This window comes from Anopheles gambiae, chromosome 3 (assembly GCF_943734735.2).
Source record: "Anopheles gambiae chromosome 3, idAnoGambNW_F1_1, whole genome shotgun sequence".
NCBI classification, from domain to species: Eukaryota; Metazoa; Arthropoda; class Insecta; order Diptera; family Culicidae; genus Anopheles; species Anopheles gambiae.
In genome coordinates, this window is record NC_064602.1 from 72,124,372 (window position 1) to 72,146,036 (window position 21,665).

A 21,665-nucleotide genomic window follows, 5' to 3' on the forward strand; every position below is an offset into this window, starting at 1 on the left:
AACTTTCCTCTCTTCCCGCTCATCATCATTCCGTCCACCAGCCGCCGGGGCTGGTGAAGAAGGATGTGCAAAATTTAGAGTCCATACCGCGCCAGGAGAGGCATTATTAATGATGACGCTTGACATTTATGCGCTGCTGTTCCAATATGCTCCTGCTGCTGCTGCTGATGCCATCGGGGCGCAGCCCTCTCTCGCTGTCAGTGGCGGCCCCTTCGTTTTCAATCGACTTTTGCAGTCACAGAGACAAAAGGGTTTCGGGTGGTGATGATGGTGGCTGTTGAGAAAGGTTCATCAAACTGCTTTTCGTGCCCTGTTTGCATCTCGGAAAAAACATCCCCGTGAGGGAGAGGAGAGTTCGAAGAAGTCATTTAGGAGCAATTATGATTTCGCCCTCTTCCCTTTTATGGGGTGGTGGTGGTAGGGTGGCAAAAATATTTCAGCCCAAGCATGTCAACACCATGTGTGTCACACCACGTGCCACATCGCACCACCGCACCTAGAACACACTGGCGCGCTCCTCTGCTGCAAGCGGACCATTCAGCACCGTTGTATTTATGTCAACCAGAATGTGTGCTAGTTGGACTGGTGTTGTTTCGCTGGCTGCCAGCAGCACCGCATGGTTCGCTCTTCCCACTCTGTCCTTCCCTAACGCCCAAAGATGACGCGCAAATATCAAACCGTATGGAAATGGGGCAGGCAGGGGAGTGATGGTGGCGACAGTGGTGCACATTATATCTCTCCCAGATCAAGAATTTCCCTTCGCTACGGGGGTTTTGTATGTCACGGAGGAGAAGAAAAAGAACTGCCGTTATTCCCCCCTCCCTTTCCTTTCCGACGAAAAATGGAAAGAAACAAAAAAAAATGAATTATGCTCAATTTCATATTTCTGACAACCATACGGGTGGTGGTGGTGACAGTACGCCGCCGCTGAACACGTTGGCAGAATTTCGCGTCAAATGTAAGGGGGTGGTAGTGAACAGGGAAGGTAAAATGCAAGCAGAACAACCCTGCTGTTGCAGAACAAACCAGCTGAAAGAAGGGATGGGCGTGAGCATTGCAGCATCAGATGATGAGGACGATGATGATGATGGTGCTGATAATGAGCAGGGAAAGGCCCCGAAAGGAAGCTTGTCCCGTCCCATACCATCTACTATATGCGCTTTAGCAGCAATGGCAAATAATAAAAAAATAAAAGAACTGTCAATTAAATGCCCCAAGATAATTTGTCACTTAGACGCGGAGTGGAGTAAAATAAAAAGAATTGAGGCACACGAGGTTCGTTGTTTCTCTTGTTTTTGTGCAACATTTTTGCACATGCAAAAAAAAATACACAAAAAGTACCTTTTAGGGGGATCGAACTGCACGCAATAAAGCTGAATCAATCAGCAGAAAATAAACATTTAACCTCCAATGCAAATTAAATTTACCACAGTAAGAGAGAGCGCAGAAGATTAAAAAAAAAACCGTAGCAACACACACTGCGAAAAGAAAGAAGGGCTTCGTCTGTCAGTCATTTCCTGTTGCACACCACTGCACCAGCATATATTCGAGCGCTGCCTGCCGACGAGTGCACTATTGGCTCCTCTGGCAGTGGAAGCAAAATAATAAAAAAGAACCGATCCATAGCAATAACAACAACCGGGGCGAAGTAAACAAAAGCACTAAAAACGACCAGAGCAAGCAAAGTGTTATGCCTTCCTTCCCTGCCGAAAGGCACAGCCTGGCGTGCAGCAATTATATGTATGCAAGAAGAAGTATGTGTGGGGGTAAAGGGAAAATTCGCCACATTCATCTCGGTGTGGCGAATTTTATGACATTATATTTCGCTTAAACAATTGAGCAATTGAATAAATTACGAGAGTGAAACTGCAATTAGCATAAGCAGGTTGCTAACGATGATATTGGCATGGTGCAAGGGGGTTGATGACGGTGTCGAGAGTGTGCATTTGGATTTGATGGATTAAGAGCAGCAATTAAGACATGGTTTGTAAGTTAGTAACAAGTAATTTCAGCTTCAAATATTTGAAATATATATACACCACATAGTCACAAAGAAAGAAAAAAGGATAAATGTTTCAATAGAAGTCACAAACTATTTTGTAGAAATCATAAATGTTTCATTTAAAATTGCAAAGAGTAAACTGTTTCAAAAACCGCCTTTAATAACGCATGGTTAATTAGTGATAGCAACTAATATGTATTTTTCATATTTATATAGCTTCTGGGAAATATTAAGGATCAAATAGAGACTAACATGCGTTCAATTTTAGTTCTAAGGATCATTATGGGCCGGAAATACGCTCGGGTATGGGTTCAGAATTAGTTTCTTTTGATGTATCTCTTGGATCTGGGAATTAAAGAGATTGGGGTCAAATTACTTCGTGGATTATAAATTGTATCCTCATTTCAAAATAGAAGATCCATTAATAAAGGATGCATTTGTGTATTCATCTGTAAAACTTGGATTTTAATCAGTGAAAATCTTTGTGGTCGTATTCGGTGTAGGTGTATAAAAACGCCCAAAATCTATGCTTCTAAGCGCCTATTTTAATGAGAATAATGATTAAACCTAAGGCATGTTCCAGACATAAAATTCTGCAGAAATGTTTACAATCAACATTCAATCTTTCTGACGATGTAAATATTCCAGCTGTTGAAATCAGCGCAAGAAAACAAAAAGATTCCCGCGCACTCTCGCATGGCAAAACAATGATGAGAAACATCCGGTCCAAAAACCGGAAAGTGCAAGAAAGTGCAAGAACGAAGTGCACACAACAACGCCAAAGAGCCGGAATAAACATTACCGGAGTAAGAATCATTATGATTCACTGGCTGTTGATTAAATATTGATAAATCGCAGCTAAACAAACTTTCTATCACAGCATCACCAGCAAGTGCGAAACGTTCGAGAGCAGCAACAAAGCGGTTCGAACGAGTTTAAAAAGACGAGGATTAGGATAATGCTCGGCTGTAAGTTGTTCTCCCTCTGCTCCAGCATCACTCGAGCGAGAGGCTGCTCACACTGCAATCGTTCTGTTGTGTTATGCGCGTTTTACGGCACACTGGAACGCGCGCGACCGGCAGATGATCTGATTCTGGGAAAATAAACGACCCTAAAAGCATACGGCGGCGGTGCATGCATACACATCAGCAGCAGCTCCACATGTGCATATATATATATATATATATGCGCGCTTCTTTCCCGAGGAGCCGATGATTTATGTACAGTGACGTTTTATAATGGTACAAAACACACATACACAGGGCGGCACAACAGGGCAAACCAGCGGTATTGCATTTTATGCCATAGTTTATGAAGCTTTTTTGTGGCTTTATTTACATTTGTTTCATCCGCACACACACACACACACAATTGGTAACAAAATCTCTCCACTCTCTTCCCCAGCCTTTGATGCCACTTTAAAGCATTAAAAGCTGCCAATGTGGACCACAGAGTTCGGCGCAACGATGCATGTAAAGGGCAATAAAGTATAGCCAAATCGAATGACATTCCTATACACCACACCTCCCTGTGCTCGCTGTTCCCCTGTTCTGGGCCATCTTTCTCACAGCCCCGTTTTGCGCTGGGGAGATGGGTGCACTGAGCAGGGCCGGAACACACGGGTCATATAAATTTATGTTACCGCTGATATTAACATGAAAAGGAGCTCTCTTTTGGTTAGGCGGTGGTGGTGCACGCTGCACGAGGTGGTTCCATAAAACAATTTGAATACAATCGATACAAACCGCAAGCATTTTTGCGGGAAGTGTTAATAATGATTGATGTCGGTTGATTGGGGAAGGGCACAACAAAAAGGTTGGTATAAAAATATAATGAAATTGCACCGTAGATGGCAAACCGAAACGACCCATCAAACTGATATGGTGTGTTCGCTAATAAATAAATTATATAAATTATTGAATATAATTTGCAAATTACAGAGCAGATGTTGATTGATGGAATGGTTTGCTGGAAACGAGCGCTTAATTGGATTTGTAGGATAATTTTAAAATACGTTTCTTACGTTAATCTTAAGGCATTTTCAGTTAATGTCACAAAATATCGGAGCTGGTATAATTTCAAGACAAATTTATTTCAAATACAGGATTTTTACTTGATTTCGCAAGCGTAGCATCGTTAAACGCAACAGCAGCATTTGACAGGACAAACGTATCAGTTGTTTTTAGAACGTCATCATGCTTAAGACAACTTTCGCACTTGATATCACAAGCGCGGTACACAATATCACAAAGGGTTTTGTGATTTAAACACATGTAGTTGAGTACTTGCTTGAATACTGAATCCGCAATACTAGAATTATGATATCAAGTGCAAAGGTTGTCTTAAGCATGATGACGTTTTGAAAACAACCGATGTGCTTGTCCTATCACATGCTGCAGTTGCTTTCAACGTTGCTACGCTTGCGAAATCAAGTGAAAACCTCTGTAATTGAGCCATGCTGAGTAGAATAAACCAAAAGAATTCAATATTTTAAAACGCTAGATTCCCAAGATATGTATTTTACTATGCATCTTCTAATCTTCCATAGATATTCATAGACCACCCATACACGCTTAATTTTTACAAATCTCAGTACAAAATAAAATCATGACACCCACCGGGGAAGGAAACGCGCTGCGGAGCAAACAAGACGGGACAAAAATTACAATAATTTATTGTCATTCTAATACACCCAAACACACCCGGGTTTTGATCTATGCAATATGTTAACCCCGCACACATACCAGCCAAACTAATTGGCCCTTCGGCAGGACACGCTCGATCGCGAGAAATCGTTAGTGTAACGCACCGCGCGTACACCTCCACCATCACCACAATATCCCAGGCCTAAGGCGCTTCATTTTCCTCTCTCTCCTTGTCTGAAATCTGGAATAAAGTGAACCATAAATCATACACCCCGAATATCTTTTACATATTCATGAAACTTCTGGGCCGCTCCACCACACACAGTAGCAAGCGTACTCTTATTGTGGTTGAAGTCAGTCATATCTCCCCAGTACACGAAGGCACAGGAGTGAAACTCTAACGCGAGTGAAAAGAATATATTCATGCGATGGCTTAAGCGGAACAAAATGAAAAACATTGCCGCCAGCCAGTCTGCCCAGAAGGAAAAGCCTGCTGCTTGGTGGTGTGTGCTGCTGCTGTGTGTGTCACTTGTTTGTTTTGTGGATTAACTGTGATCCTGTGTGTCTTCATGGAGACACACACAGACACGTTCTCCCCCAATATGAAAACAGTTTCCTATTTTTGTAATGGATTAAAAGCGGGGAGAGAAAATATTGCGCCGCTGATCCTTGTTTTTTGTCGCTGTGTAAAATATACACGACCGGAGGAGGCGCGGCGCACAAATTTCAAACTATCGGAAAAAGAGCTTACACAAACGTTCAGCAACACGCACTCACACAACGGTCCCTGTTTTATCGACAATCCGCTCAAAGATGTGTTCGTCGCGCTCGATTGCGAGAAGAAATTGTGTCGGCAATATTATTGTTTAATTTAAACTTTGTTATTTTGGCACACGGTGCAGCGTCTGTGAGACGGGGCATGCGACGAACGGGCAAACGGATGAAAGTGTAAACAATTACTTTTCGAATTCGATTTGCTATGTGAAAAAGGGATGTGTGTGAAAGCTGTCACGAGAGCACAGCATTGTAAAATTGTGATGTTAAATCTTTAAATAGATTGAGTTCTGCATCCTGAAGTAACACAAACCAATGTTCTGGAAGGATAAAACTAATCAGTTTTTATATAGAAAATTCCTCTTGAGCAAGGCTTTATATTATGGATATATAATATAATCGAGTCATTTGATGTAACCCTGTATCGCTAACATTAGAAAAAGGCTCAGTTTTTTTTTCATCATAATCACTCAGTACAGGATAATAAACATTACATCAATCTTACTTAAGCCGCACATACACCGTTTTCGAGAAAGATGCAATGTTTACATCCATGAATAGAGAAAAAGTGGGATTATTTTTTTTCGAATTATGATAATAGCGTACGCACATAAGGGGTAACTGTGAAATGAACAGGACGGACGGAGGGTAAAATTGCAATTGAAAGAAGAGCTACTATTAAGGGAAGCTGCAAATGCAAAAGTCATGTTTAATTTCGTTTCACGCTTCTGTGTAAACTCAGTTTAAAATTCATAAGCCATTTTACGATGGATTATTAAAAACAAACAGACATCAAAACTGCACAAGAAAACCAAATCTTTACCTGAAGGTATATCCCTAATTGAGTTGGAAGAAATATAATGTTTCATAAATAAAAAACCATCGCACAAGACATCTAGCTGAACACGCTAACTTAAGTTCTAGAGCAAAACAAAAAACATGATTTTGTCACTGTCATCGTTGGGCGCTTATCTGCTTTCAGGGGGACTGTTTGCCACAAAAACAACGTTTTCCATTGACCCGAAAAAACTTTTCTCACTCAATTCAACGATTCTTGGCAAAGCAAAAGATCCTAACCAACATAGCCGGCAGTGTGTAAGAATCCCGTTGAAAAGATTTAACGCACGAAAAAAACGCCAAATTGGATGGGACAGAACAAAAAAAAAACATCAGCACCATCTCGGGCATACACAAACCTTCCCAATAGAGCCTTATGGATATTATGGCATCTAAAGGACAAAAAGACAAAAAAACACATCATATCGCAAATACGGTAGCACACATAAAGGTTGAAAAGAATTGCTTCTGGGCTTTTAGTGTGGAGGTACACGGGACGCGGCGTTGTAATCATTCCGAATATCACAAGCCCTCACACAATCGGTGCCTGTTTTGCAAGAAAGAAACGCTTCACATAATAGTAACGCACATTCCGACGACAAATCTGGATATAAATTACTCCAGGGATGAATCGGTGAAACTGTGTGCCTTTTTTCCATACCAAAGAAGATGCAAAACGAGTTTGATCCAAAAAAAACCGGGGGAGAGAAATTGCAAAAGAAAAACCTTAATTTAATGGAAAAAATCGCATAAAGTATATAAATTTCCCGATTTCTGTCGTCCGGCTTTTTTTGCGCACACCAAAACACATCTCTCGCCCCGCTTTGAAACGATTGGGCCCAAAAGGATATCAACGACACCGTCCTCCACCAACACTTGCTCCCTTTTAACAGGCTCTAAGCGTACTCTTTTCCTCCACAGGGAGACTGTTTTCGAACGGACAGAGAGCCACAAACAAGAAGACCTAAAGTTCTAAACTGGTGTCGGACGCTGGGGCGGTGGGAGAGCACAGTTGAGGAAAATGGTGTTTGGCCCAACCGGAAAAAAAACTCCGGAAAGAGGTTCGACAATTTTTCAGCACCAGCACTGACGACAGTGTCCCACCAAAACACTGGAGAGCACCAAAATGGGGGAAATTGCAAACATTTTGGTGGAAGAGGCGAAAGCGAAAAAATACGGATTGATGACGCGCAGAGGAGCGGCCGACTAGAGAGGATAGGAGGAGATGGTGTGTTTTGATGGTTATTTCCTCGTTGCCAAATCAACGAAAACAGTTTCCAGCAGTGAAACTTGCAATCAGGAAAAGCCGTCCAGTGTCTGCTGGCTGGCTGCCTTCACAACGGAAGAAGAGAACCCAAGCACACCAAAAACTCCAGTCTGAAGAAGGAACCAGAGAAAACATGTCCGGGGACAGAGAGAGAGACGGTTTTTCGTTGCTGTGTTTTTGACCGACCGACACCAGAGTGGGAGGTTCATGTGGGAGGAGAAAGCAATCTTCTTAGTTTGATCGAATAAAGCCATGGAAAAGGGAATCAGGCGAAAAATTGTTCCCCTGTGGGGATGATGGTGTGTGGTGAGAGAGCGTTAGTAGCGCAAGGGCAGTAGTTGTAGAGTGTAGTAGTAGTAGCAGCAGCAGCACAGTGGCAATCAAGGACATCACACCAAAGAGGACCACACCTTAGAGTGGGAGGAGGTGGAGTTGGATGTCCGGGTAAATGTTCATTTTCACCATCATGAAAACGGGAGCGAGCCTGTGTGGAGTTGCCGTATGAAAGATAGCAACGGACGGGCAATGCTACTACTGCTGGCGAATCTCGGGGCATGAGAGAGTAGTGGACGACTGATCATCACCCGTAACCAAGCTGCTGCTGGACTACTGGACGAACTGCCGTTTGCCGTCGTATCTTCATCGTCCCACAACTAGACACACAAGAGTGTGCGCGCTTGTGAAACGTTTTCATTTTCCATCCTCGCAACTAAGTGGGCTTATTTTGCTGTCCGGGAAGTTCTGGTCGGTGGGAAGGCGGAAGGATAAGGGAATGGGAAATATATAACCCAGAGCAGCAACATCTCCCTGAGTTGAAGTACCACCAGCAGTATCATCAACCGACGGGGCTGGTCGGAAGTTCCAGGGGGTGGTTGCGTTCCCGTCGAATAAATGAGTTCCCGTGATAGTAAACGAGCGAAAAGCGGGCATGAGGGTAAGTACTATAAATCTCCCACACTGTCTGTGTGTGCGTCTGTCGTATCACCAAAAACGGTCCCGAATTTATTTCATGCTAAAGTTGAAGTTATTTAACCGATGCGTGTGCCTCTTACTTCCGCATGGAATTATAAAACCCTGAGTTTTAGCCAACAGAGGACCCAGAGGGAAGTGGAGTCTGAGGAGTTTGAGTGTACTACAGACACACAAACGAGTGGGACTAGGCATTTTGACGACATCGGAAAAACTTGGAGCTAGTGTACACAAATACAGGACGGCTGACGTTTGGGGACGAACTGTTGATGATATGCTGTGCCAAAAAGAGAGAGGACGGAAAAACGGGAAAACCAGCGGACATAAAAAAAACGACCACGATCCCAATTTTCCAATTCGATTGACATGCACCAAACCATATCCGAGAAATGGGAACGCGGAGCGCGCTGGGAGAGACGTTCGTTGGCCATCTATCAACAGATCAGTATCAGAACGGACGACGGGTGCTCTGAAGCAAAAGTTACGAATAGAAGAAAAGAAAGAAAAAAAAGACCTTAAATGAATCAAACGAACACTGCCAAACTCCAAAACTTTGACATTATTTGCGATTCTGCAAGGCGAACCTTTCTCCCCATTTCACGGATCATCGATTACCCACGCACAACGGACGGAGGCACAACAATTCGAGGGCCACAAAGGCATGCGATAACGGGTTCATCTCACACGGTACAGGACAATTTGCTTCCCAAAACAACCATTCCTCCAAAACGTAGACACCACACCAAAACCTCTTCTTCACCGTATTTCAGCTGTTTGGTACAGCGAACAGGGGGGGGGGGGGGGGGGCGAAATTCGACAAGTATTCACAGCATTCACAACCTCTCTAATAGCGAATGTAATTGATTCCGCACTTGACGTTCCGCAAAGCGTTTGAAAACCCGTTACACACGGCGGGTCTTTCTCTGCCGCCGCCGTCCATAATACCTTCGATGTCTTGGATAGCAGATAGCAGAGGCATCAGAGCACACCACATCTCCTCAGTCTGTGTGTACCGTCACCACTCGTGACTACGGTATGTCCAACACTACATCTCAGCGTCTTGCGTCTCCCAAAAACGCGTCGCATCTCACACATCAGGCGGGATGATTTTAAAGCGGAATATCATGTCCGACGGAGAGCTCACTCTGTTCGCCACTGCGTGATTCAGCAGAGCTGTTCGGCTATTTTCCAAGGTTTTGTGTGGTGCATTGTTCCCCCGTTTGGGTGTAAAAACGACGCTTCGCGTTCAAACCATCATCATCATCATCGTATCATGTGTCGAGTAGTGGAGCACACAGCGTCCGGATATACTCCGGACAGCATCGACCGAGATCGGCCGTCAAGAGCGCCGCGCGTTAGAAGAGGCGGCGGCAAGCTGTCAAAAAAGCGACACTCATCCTGGGTGAAATTCCAAACAAACGGGTCCTACGTTGTACCTCCACGGCTTTAGCCATGAGAGGAACGGAACGATATCCGCAAACAACGGACGTTCCCCACACAGACGGGCGGGTTGTTCCCCCGGTTCGGTTCGCAATCAGCTGGACACGCGTGCACGTTTCTTCGTCACTCAGCCCAGAGGGGAACCGCACCGCAATGGCTATTATTTAGCTAAAACACTCTAATTACAGAGGGCCCTCATTCGCAGCATGGAAGACTTCCTCTGGTCCAGCCGCAGCAACAACAGGAAGGTATCTTGTGGATTGGTCAAGATTTTTCACCGACTTTAATTTGACGCAGAAGGCCACGACTGGCTGTGAATGCTGACATGGCGGATCCTTCAGACAACTTCTTCAGTACAGATCACCTCACCGCAAGTTATTCGCTTCACACTCCGGAGTTTCTGTAGAATGTATGTGTCTGCCGTTCTGAACCACCTTTAGGGGGTCGTAGACATTAATTGGATTATTTTCATCAATTCTGTCGACTCACGATTTGGCAATGTTTGTTCGAATCGCACGCACTGTGTTCTCGGGCGTTGATAGCCCCCGCGCGCGCATATCAAACTGTTAAAACGATGAAAACATTCATCACGCGCTCATCACCAAAAGGGGTTTTGCGGGCGAGAAACGACTTCCACCGTTAGAACCAAATCCAATGAAGATACCAGCAGGACATTACTTCTTCTGCACTCCTCATGTACTCCTGAAGACGGTAGTTTAATGCTTACGGCATCCTGGAGTGTGCGCCTTCCAATTACTTTCGAAAACGGTTTGATAAATCGCTGGTCAGAATTCGAACAAAACACTCCAGGGATTTAGAGAAAAAGGGGGCGCGAGTTCTAACTGTTCTAAACACTCTCAGGTTGTTCGTCACTCATCACGAGGCACGAGCGGCTCTCTTCTGCTCATTTGGGCCATATTCGTTTGGTATTTAGTTGTGCTGAAGTGGGGGGCGACGGTTAACAAAAACACGTATAATTTCAAATCATTTCCAAAACTTTTTGCCGCCACAAGAAAAACTTTGCCGCCTCCCGACCTTTGCCTGTGTGTGTTTCTGTGGGGTACAAGAAATTACAGAACTCCGAGCAGACCTCCCGCCAGGAGCGAATTATGCGCAATCGTGCGCGCTAGGCCGAGGGCTTTTCGTAAAAATTAAAATTAAGTATCCAACTTTTTCTTCCCAACCTTTCTCACCTCGCTGTCTCTATCTTCTCTTTGAAACTGTGGTTTAGTATATCCATGAATGTTTCTGTGAGCGTGTGTCTACCGCCCGCGTGTGGCGTCATAAGGCGGCGAATTAATTGGTATCACGTCATGCAGCACAGAGTAAGAAGAGGGTGCTGCTGCTGCCGCTGATGTCCACAAGGGAAAGCAAAAAACAACAACACATGAAATACTGCGTCATGGTGGCGCGCCACGACGACCAGCAGCGGGAAAAGTTTTGCCCAGATGAGAGTGCAGGAGGAGCAAGCCGACAGGAGGCAAGAGGAATCACGTCACGGTCACAGGCTATGCACGACCTCTTGAAAAATCCGCAGGGAAGTTTGCGGTGTTTGGTGCAAGTTTTGCCCCTCGCAACCACCTACTCTACTACTACTACTACTCCCGGACGCCGACATGGAGCAGAGATTCTTATCGGCGCTTGTGCTTAATTGTGCGGATGCGGATTTTAATGCTTTTTGGTTGTTTGGTTTGCAAACCAAAAAATCAACCCGCTAGGGATTGCTTAAACATAAATATAAACCTTACCTTTGGTTGATGCTAACGGTATGTGCGCCTTACTGGAACCGTACACAGGGCTGGAATTACAGAGAGGGAAAAAGCGTGTTAGTGATTTATTGTACACCACATTAGAGCTAGCGATAGAAAAATTTAATACAGAGTGCGTAAAACATTAAAAAAAACCTTATAATTATGCAGAGAAATATTCAAACAAAAACTGACTATTTTTGCCATAGGTCTTATGCACATTTTTCATTTAATCCTGTGGCTTCTTAAGTTCTGCTTATATTTAGTATATTTAGTTTGATTTTGTTTTTTTTTTCAATTACATTCATTTTTAAATAGGAGCCATTCTCTATAAAAAAGAGAGTAACAGCATATGTTTTTATTAAATGTCCAAATATTTTAAGCGATACGGCAAAATCAGTCTCTTATATAGAAACAAATGTCCAATGTTTAAATTTTCATGGTGAATTCCTCCTATGCTTAGTTACTACACTTTGTCATACCCTGCACATACTACCGGGTCGGTATGGTTTGTCGACCAGCGGAATTAGTTATTCGGTCGGAACAGAGTCTGTATCAATTCAATACCCGTTTCGTTCCGAATCTGGAAAGGGTCCGGGTACAGTTCCAGGAGAAAAAAGATATTTCGATACCAATATAAATTCATAATGTTGGAATCCTGGAATATGAGTACTAAAACAAACTTTGCGAAGCCTTTACTGACGAGTGAAATTCTTATTATCTTTATCAATTTATTTTTGTGGTCAGCTTTTATTTATTTGCTCATGAGTTCAGTGTTTATGTTAGTTAGGAATTAGGTTATTAAGTTAAGTTAAGTTAAGGCAAGGATGGGTAGGTAACTTTGTTAAAGAAAATAAATAAATAAATAATAAGTTCCAGGATCGATATGGTTTGAAGATCGGTACCAGAACTGGAACGGATTCATGATCGGTTCCATGAACGTTTCCTGGAACGGTATGGTTTGATGATCATTTCCAGTAACGGTTCATGATCGGTTCCAGGATTGGTATGAGTCTAAGATCGGTTCATGGACCGATATGGGTTCATGATAGGGTCTAATACAGGATTGGATTCAATATCAGTTCCAGGATCAGAATAGGTTCAGTATCCGTTGTAGTACATGACCGATATGGACTCTTGGTCGATCCCTGAATTGTTATAAGTTCAGTGACAAGTCCATCACCGGCATGAACCAGAATCAGGTCCTGAATCAGTATGCAGTATACTACATCGGTTTCAGAACCGTAATGGGTTTTTTTTTATTTTAGGTCTCTTAATGGGTTCTTCATTTGAGTTGGGTGTCGAGGATAGTAATTTCCGCGTACTCCTCATTTCCTCCTCCTTGATCTAAAGGAGATCATTAAAAACTTTCTTTTTTAATTTTGCACTACCCTGTTACCGGACTAAGTAAACTAGTTTTAGCAAAATGAGTATCCACTGGTAGCGAAACATTCCTCGACATAGTTATATTTGTCTTATCTTATTGACAGTTGTCTTACGCCATATTGTATTTTGACTTTCATTATTCAAAAATAATTATGCGTTTCAAAATCATTTTGCTATTCGTTTGATCAAAATGAGTTTTAATAATTTAATTAGAAATAAAATATCGTTTGAAGCCACATTAAACTAATTTTAAAAGAAAATTAATTCACCATCACTGTTACCATAATTCTAACGTAGCGAATTTATCTAAGTTAGCAGCATTACAGGGGGTAAAACACTTTGCATTCGAATAATGAATACAAGTTAACACATTTCAATTTGTAACCATGGGCAGTAATAAATCTTACACGGTGGTGTTCAACAAACAAATCTACTGACAATGTTTCCAGCAATGCGTGTGAACATTGCAAGCAATATTAAGCAGATGACACACCATTTGGCCCCCAGCTCACATACACACACCCCGTTAGGGCGTCAAAAGTTCAACGACAAAAATGTCTACACACTGCACAGAGACAACTTCAATCGCACACGCCGTCGTACACGCATGTTTTGCTGCAATTTTTCAACGCTTTTCACGCCCGCCAAAACAACACACACGCGTCGTCCCTCAGCTTTCATACAACCGGCGTAACACCTTTCCAATTACACACCGTGCTGCATGCATGCATCATACCGCGGCCGCATTCAATTATTGACCGGGCACATGAAGAAGACACCCCCACACGGACACAGACAGCACCACACCACACAGGGGGGAATGGAGCCTCGGTGAAAAGGCAGCAGTATAAAACAAACCCCGAGGACAAGGAAACAACACGACATTCCATTTGCCCATCATCCATAAAACACAAGAGAGCACGTTGAAATGGAAAGCAGCGCTAAAAACAAAACTAGCAAGCAACAGAACCACCAAAGGGGTAAAATATCACACCGCAACAAACCCTTTTGGAGACGACAGCAGTTATGCATCAGTGCAGCAGCAGCAGCAGCATCAGTGTAAGGTACAACAGTTCCTCCTCCAGAGAAGTTGTTGCCTGCAAAGTGTACGGCCGGGATACAAATCCCTCCGCAGGCGCGCTCTTCCCATAAATGATCATTGTTTGCAAGAGACGCGCGCATCATCCTTTTGCTTCGATTGCCGCCCTATGTGTGTGCCCCTGGTGGCTTAAAGGTGGATAACAAAAAAAGTAAAAGGGAAGGTTAACTCCAATGCACACACCACTACAATGGCAGAAGCAGCAATACCCTGGCGCAACAGCCGAATGTCTTGGGTTTGTGTGTCTTTCCGTTCCTTCAGCTCGCTCTAAAACACGCAACACAACACAATGGTGGGGGAAGAGGAGTTCAATAATCACTCTCTTTAGCAAATCGGGTTCGCGTGTGCAACCCCTCAACGCAAGTCGCCCCTCCTCCTCCTTCATGCCTTCCCATCGAAAGGTTCGCGCGAGCGCGCTTATGCAAAGTTCAATCATAACCAAATCGATCTAAAAACCATTGCCATGCTCAATCCCTTATTTGGTGCACAAGAGCACAGGTAGAGGAGACACGATTCCATTTTTGCCGCCTGACCAGCCGCGACTGCTGCTGCACAAAGCACAAAGAGAGAGGAGGAGAGAGAGAGCGCCCAACATTAGTGCACAAATTCCACGGCATAAAGCAAAAATTATGTTCAACCTAAATTACAGCTACCCTTTTGTATGTCTGTTGTCTCCCCCATTCTCCTTCGATTGCATCCGCTCCCTTATCCCACTGCCCCAAAGACAGTGGGAAGGAGCTCTATTTCGTGATCGGGTGGCCCCCAAAAGATATTAATGGACGGTGCGCGCGCGGACTCTGCCTTGGCTGGCTCTGGCTTGACCACAATGACGAAATGGAGCAACCGTTGGAGAGGCACCCAGCATATGCTGCTGCGCTGCTGCCTTCTAGGAAAGGCGCAAGCGAGTAGGAAACACATCCGACAGACGTGCTCGCACAAAATGTAGAGCATTATTAACTCTTTCTGCACAGAGAGCTTCTTACCCGGGTAACTTCCCCAGGCCTTGGTGTGACTGGTCAACGAACTAACAAACGCTGCGCACCTTGCCTCAACAGACACACAACACGAGTTCCTAGAGAACCCGACTAATGCAAACCAACAGATCTAACACAGATCTACACTCCAATCCATGAGAAGATAGTCCGCGCGATTTCATGCCCAGAGAGAGTGAGAGAGGGTGGAAACATCTACCTCTCTATCTCGTGCTCGCCCCTGCTGCTGCTGCTGCTCTACAATCATTTGATTATTATAATAATTATGTAGCTCGCGCGCTGTTTACAAACAACCGCACCTCGCGTAAACCCCGGCCCGAAAAGCCACCCATCCCGCGTTTCGGAGAGTAGCATTCTTCGCAGCATTGCAAAAATCGTGAAGGATGGGTTTTTTGTGTTTGTTTCGTGTGCTCCTACCGATTTAATCCCAGGCACTGCGAAGTGGGGAGTTCAACGTTTCCGTATCAAGAGTCTGTCTTGCCCGGTTAATAATAACGGTGTATCTTCTTGGCAATGGTTTGCAAGAAGCTGCCGGAGTTCGCATGCACATAACTGTGACGTAAGGAAAAATGAAAAATATATACAGGGTCATACAAATTTTAGATCAGAAAAAAGATTCAAAGAATTTTTTATTCAGAAAAATGTGGATAAGAAAGAACGCAGCTCAACATAGACAGAGAACGTAGATATTGAAACGATATTTTTTTCTTATATTCTTTGGTTTGTTGCAAATGCAAAAAACTAAAATTAAAATTAAAAAGGAAACGAGAACAAGAACCTTGAATCGTAAGTATATGCGAAAATACATTGTTCCTGATATATAATAACATATTTAACTGAAGTGATAGACTTAACAGGAATTAGATATTAGAGCTTAAACTACGAACAGAAATCTGGAAAAGTAACGAATGTTATTAAATTAAATTAAACTAAATATAGCTATGATGCGTTTGACAGTCAAGGTGTCCACAGCATAGATGGGTATCGACTAACGATGTGCTCTTTTAAAGCGCACCTACAACTCCGATCTATTCTTTATCTCCGATTATTTTGTTCGGATTCCGACTCCGACAAAATTCGAAGCACTAGTCCTACCCGGCTCCGAAGACGTCCAGAGTCATCCGGAGTCGTCCAGAGTCGTCCAGAGTCGTCCAGAGTCGTTCATAATCGTTCATAGTCGTCCAAAGTCGTCCAGAGTCGTCCAGAGTCGTCCAGAGTCGTCCAGAGTCGTTCATAATCGTTCATAGTCGTCCAAAGTCGTCCAGAGTCGTCCAGAGTCGTCCAGAGTCGTCCAGAGTCGTCCAGAGTCGTCCAGAGTCGTCCAGAATCGTCCAGAGTCGTCCAGAGTCGTCCAGAGTCGTCCAGAGTCGTCCAGAGACGTCCAGAGTCGTCCAGAGTCGTCCAGAGTCGTCCAGAGTCGTCCAGAGTCGTCCAGAGTCATCCAGAGTCGTCCGGAGTCGTCCAGAGTCGCCCGGAGTCGTCCGGAATCGTCCGAGGGTTGTCGGAGTCATTCCGATGTCTTGGTTGTCGGAGATATCTTGTTTGAAAGCTGCCAGAGCGCCACCTAAAATAAAATTTTACCGGAACAAAACTAAGAAATAAAATTGTAATTGCATTATTTTTCTGAAATACGGATTTTCTTTAACTTATATTAATCGTAAGGAAATACATTAGATCAAATATTAAATTAATTAAATTTTGTAATGTCCTTTGATTTTAGTCAGATAGTGTAAAACATGTCCTCTTAAAATGCATACGAGTGTCAAACACTTTATTTAACACTTCAATGACCACTATTTTTTGTTGTTAAAGAAAATATGTATTGCTGCAACAAAAATACTAAGGCTTTTCTCCAAAAATGCTTCCCATGCATCTGCCAACTAATCAAATGTCGGACCTAAAGCAAATTAAATAACACACGAAATGTGGCTGATGTTTTCATCTCAACCATTTAACACCCCAAGCGGCCCGATGTACACACATATACACACCCGCCCATGTGTTTACATCCAACACCGCATACACAACAAACCCAAACCAACAAATGTAATTGATCCGGAACGATTGTTGCATATCATCGCACTTAATAAAGCATAAAAAAGTATGAAGCTGACACTGCCTCATGGTAATCAAAAAAAACATAAGAAGCTTTGCTATGTGAAGCGAGCAAAAGAAGTGTGCAAAAAAGGAAGTTTTTGGAGCACGTTTCACATGCCTCAACACAGCACCAATTCTGGAAGCAACAATGCGAACGCGATGCATAAACCCAACAACAGGCCTTCTCAGTCAACACCACACAACAGCTACCGAAAGGATTCTTTCTGTGCTGCAAAGTCTGACTGCAAAGTCAGAACACCCCATAAACATATAATGCGACCGGGCTGTATGTTTCGGCGTCTCCTGGTACCTTTCTACACAAAACTCGAGCACAAACATAATATGCAGCGCATTTTATTTTTGCGATTTTGTTTCGCTTCTTTTGATCGACATTCGCATTTCTGGCACTGGTGGTGGGCACGGTGCTGCTGCTGCCGCACAAACAACCGGCGACTTACTTTTCATGGTCATGAGCGATAATAATAACAGCAGGCAGGCAGGCAGCACCAGAAAAGTACCACACTCACACATTCCGTTTGCCCTACCGAAAAAGAAGAGCTTCCGAGAGCGCTCATGCATTCATTTATGCTTCTCGTTGTTCCATGTCTGGACGAACGCGATGCTTCCTCCGGGTCTGCGCGCTACTACTGTTATCCACCGAAACAATACCTTTTGCGGATCGACAAACCGAGACAACGCCGCCGTTGGTCGTCGTTACATATGCATTTCGGGTCGGACCTGTGTGCATACATTAGGCATATCATTACTATAAAAAGTACCACCACATAGAGCGCGCGCGATGGATGGTGGTTGTAGTTGCAATGGTGGATGCAAGGTAGAAGTAAAAGCTAGGACCTATAAAAAAAACCACATGCAACCGAAACGAGAGCAAACGAAACGATGATAAAAACCACTAACCATATGGTGGATGATTTGAAGAAGACACCATCACCACCACAACCATGATCATGAGCTAAAAGCAATGAGGCTCTAGTGGATCTTCCCTTCCACTTTGAAAAGGTCCACCAACCTCCTCTCCAGAGCGAAGGGCTCACACAGCAGGCACGATCTGCACTACCTCTTCCAACGAAGGAACTGTGGCATCCAGAGGACCACTGGCTGGGTTTTAGGTTCTACAAAGAACGTAGGCTTCCCGCCGGGGGATCTCTCTCTCTTTTATTCTTGTTTTTGTTTTGAATACCAATGTGCATGTGTACTGGAACAAAAACATTACAATATGAACCTGTTTCTGCTTCCTCTTCGACCGGCACCTCTTCTGCTGGTTGCGATGCTCCTCTTGAGCAAGGGAGGCCCTTGTGGAGCCCTCTTTTGCATCGAGTGGTCTCCACCAGCGCGCTCTTTCCCGTATCTCACACCACGCGTACCTCAAGTCATCTTGTGTCCTCTCCGGTGTCAGCGCGTAAAAGTCACGTGACCAAAAGGAGGTGGAGAGAGAAAGAGAGAGAGCTCTCCTTCACTTCACTCGAGAGCATCTTCAATTCGTATGCATTTGAGCGATTATGGTTCTGTTTAAGGAAGACACACACACGCACACATTGCCAGAGCTCCATACAAGGCTAACGGAGAGAGCATACAAATCAATGACATGCATAAACCCTCGAGGCGTTGAAATAAACCGAGACCCTGTGTCTACAGACGCGAGGAGAAGAGTCCGGAGAGGTCGCAACACCACGCCGGGCAGCAATAGGAGAAGCATCAGGCGGGGGAAGAACTATTTTTGTTTTGATGTTTTCTCGGGCGACGACACTCTGGTTCGCTTCAGTTTTGAGGTTATTGTTCTAGTTTGTACCTGGTGCCAGGGGATTAGAAATGGGAGCAGAGATTGAGGCATACCGAAATGGGACAAAGGCAGTATGCTAAATGTTTCCGCACTAGCAACGACCAACAACAACGTGATTGTGCAGGAATGATTAAAAAAGGTAGGTGGAAGCGGAGCTCAAAACATCAAGATGCTGGTAACGTTTATGTGCAACTAGGCAGTTATTTTGAGAAGAAAAATCATAATATGAAACAAAGGAAAAGACGAAGAATCAATTGCAGCAACCTATGTAAAATTGAAAGGCAATGCTAAAACATGAAATATGAATAAAAGCTTAATGATTTATTAGCAATTTATAATATAATTCATATTTTTTTGATTGGAGATGATCACTGTAAATAAGAGCGTGTGCGTAAGTGAGTTGGATCCTACAAGAGACTGTATGCGAGTTCAAACCCCGAATGGTCCGTGCCCCCATATGTAGAACGGACTATCCTGCTATGGATAGGTAATCAAAAAGTCACTGCAATACAAGCCCACTAGTGGGTATAGGCAGGCATTGACCAACAACGCTTGTTGTGATAAAGAAGAAGAATAATAAGATTGAGTATAGAGATTCATTCAAAAAGAAAATTCTCATGGACTCTCCGACTGATTCACTGACTCATTTGGGATTAACACGCTCAGCCCAGTGGCAGGCCCCAGGGCCTCCCAGTGAACTTTCCCCTATGCCGGTGGCAGGCCCTGGGGCCTGCCATTGGTCTTTTGCTAGGGAAACAACAAACATTGCGAACAACTGTACTCTACTCGGAGCAGCAGCGGGCAAGTAAAAGAATAGTGTTCTAGGAATTATTGCGGTTGATAAATACCTCATCCCACACACAACAGTATTGATGAACAGAGTAGAGTTGAAATTATAGCGAAAAAACTCATTTTTGCTACATGCATGTTTGGTTCATAATCCACTGCTTGCGTTCTAGATGCCGGCGAAACGGAATGTTTATGAAAATCAGCGCCGGGCTGAACGTGTTTAAATCACTCAACTGACTCTTTGAAATTGATTTATATTTTGATTTATATCCGAATCGTCACTTGCAGGATTCTACTGACTCGCTCACTCTTACTCAGGGAGCACATCTCTTGCGAAGATTCAACTCAGCACTTTTAACTTGGTTATCAATGAGCACATTGACACTGATTCTGTAAGCAGCATACAAAAAGAACGAGTGGTTATTGAGCCTGGAGAGTTAGTGTATTGAATCACAAAAGAGTGAAGACTAAGAGTGGGTTACTTGATTCGCAAAGGAGTAATGAGAAGATTCGTAAAACGCAATATGAATATGAAAAGATTTAAATATCTGTTGTCACTCTTTTGCTCTGATTCAACTCGTTGAAAATAGCGAGTAGTCAGTCAATTAATACTTCATCGTAATGATACGAAAAACTACATCCTTCTTGTCTTTATAATGAAGACAATGAGGCTACAATACGTAATCTACTACTTAAAATAAGAAACATGACGAGATTTGTAGAACAAACAACAACTTGCAAACGCCATCTCTAATACGTTATAGCCTCGATATGACGAATGCTTTCACTTCATCATACCAACTGAACTAATTCGTATCAACCAATTAGAGCACCGATCTGCGAGGGGCGAAAAGATGCTACGCGACAACAAACATCAATACCGTCGTGCCCGACCAGTTAAAGTAATTGGCCCAGCAAGGCCAATTACATCCTAATCCTATCGCATGCCTATCACTTCTGCTCGAACGCTGGCGGCCCTATATACACACTCCACACACCCCTTTTGCTGCGCGTTGGAATTGTACCGTCACGTGTCCCTTTTTGCTTTAATTTTCCTCTTCTTCTCCGGACTGATCTGATATTATTTTATTGATGGACAACAATTTCGTTGCCGGTCCGGGTCCCCCGCAAGCTGTACGAATCTCTTTATCTTTCAACCGACTCCCACCCAAACGTGTCACGTGTTTCCTCTGCTCTTGGCAAACATAAATCGTTTAGCAAAGTTTACTATCGATGTTTGCCATCTCATCACCCTACGGCCAAAAACGCAGAAGGACAATGATTCGCTTAGCAACAAACACGGGAAAAGATTTGAGTTAAGAAAATGCTCTTTGCCCAATATACTAGTTTCTTCTTGGGCAAAGTTTGTTTCTGGTTCAGTTTAATTAATGTTCTTACTCCACGCTCCGGTAAAGTTTGTTGCAGATGGGAGAGAAACAGAAAAACAAATTGCCTCCATTTCAATCGGCTGGATAAAATAATTACACCGTGATGGAATGACTGTTATTGGATGGTCAAACAAAAGAAGAAGAAAAAAACGTAGAAAACTTCAAAAGCAGAGCAGCACAAGAACGGGCATGTTATTTTCACGAATAGTAACGCACAAGCGAATTAAATTATGCACAAGATCCTTCAAGCATTACAAGTAAGGTGCATCATCCCCACACCACGCTCAATTTCCGACCGGTCTGGCAATTTGTTAGCAAGAAGTGGAGTGATTAGCAGCAGGAAAACTAAATGGGAGCGCCACCCTCCAGCGAACGACGAGAAACAACAGTTCATACACGTTTTTTCTTTCTCCAAAATAAAAAAAAAACGC

The 21,665-nt window shown here is 43.6% G+C and overlaps 1 protein-coding gene across 5 annotated transcripts in view; it reads right to left on the reverse strand.

Annotated features, from left to right (window-relative positions):
* The window catches only part of LOC1270986 (roundabout homolog 2), a 117,914-nt gene that overhangs the window by 84,103 nt on the left and 12,146 nt on the right, over window positions 1-21,665 (reverse strand). For all 5 annotated transcript variants that reach the window (XM_061662651.1, XM_061662652.1, XM_061662650.1 and 2 more), the window contains exon 3: window positions 11,683-11,732. The gene's annotated coding sequence lies outside the window, so the exon portion shown is untranslated. The remainder of the gene's footprint in view (window positions 1-11,682; window positions 11,733-21,665) is intronic.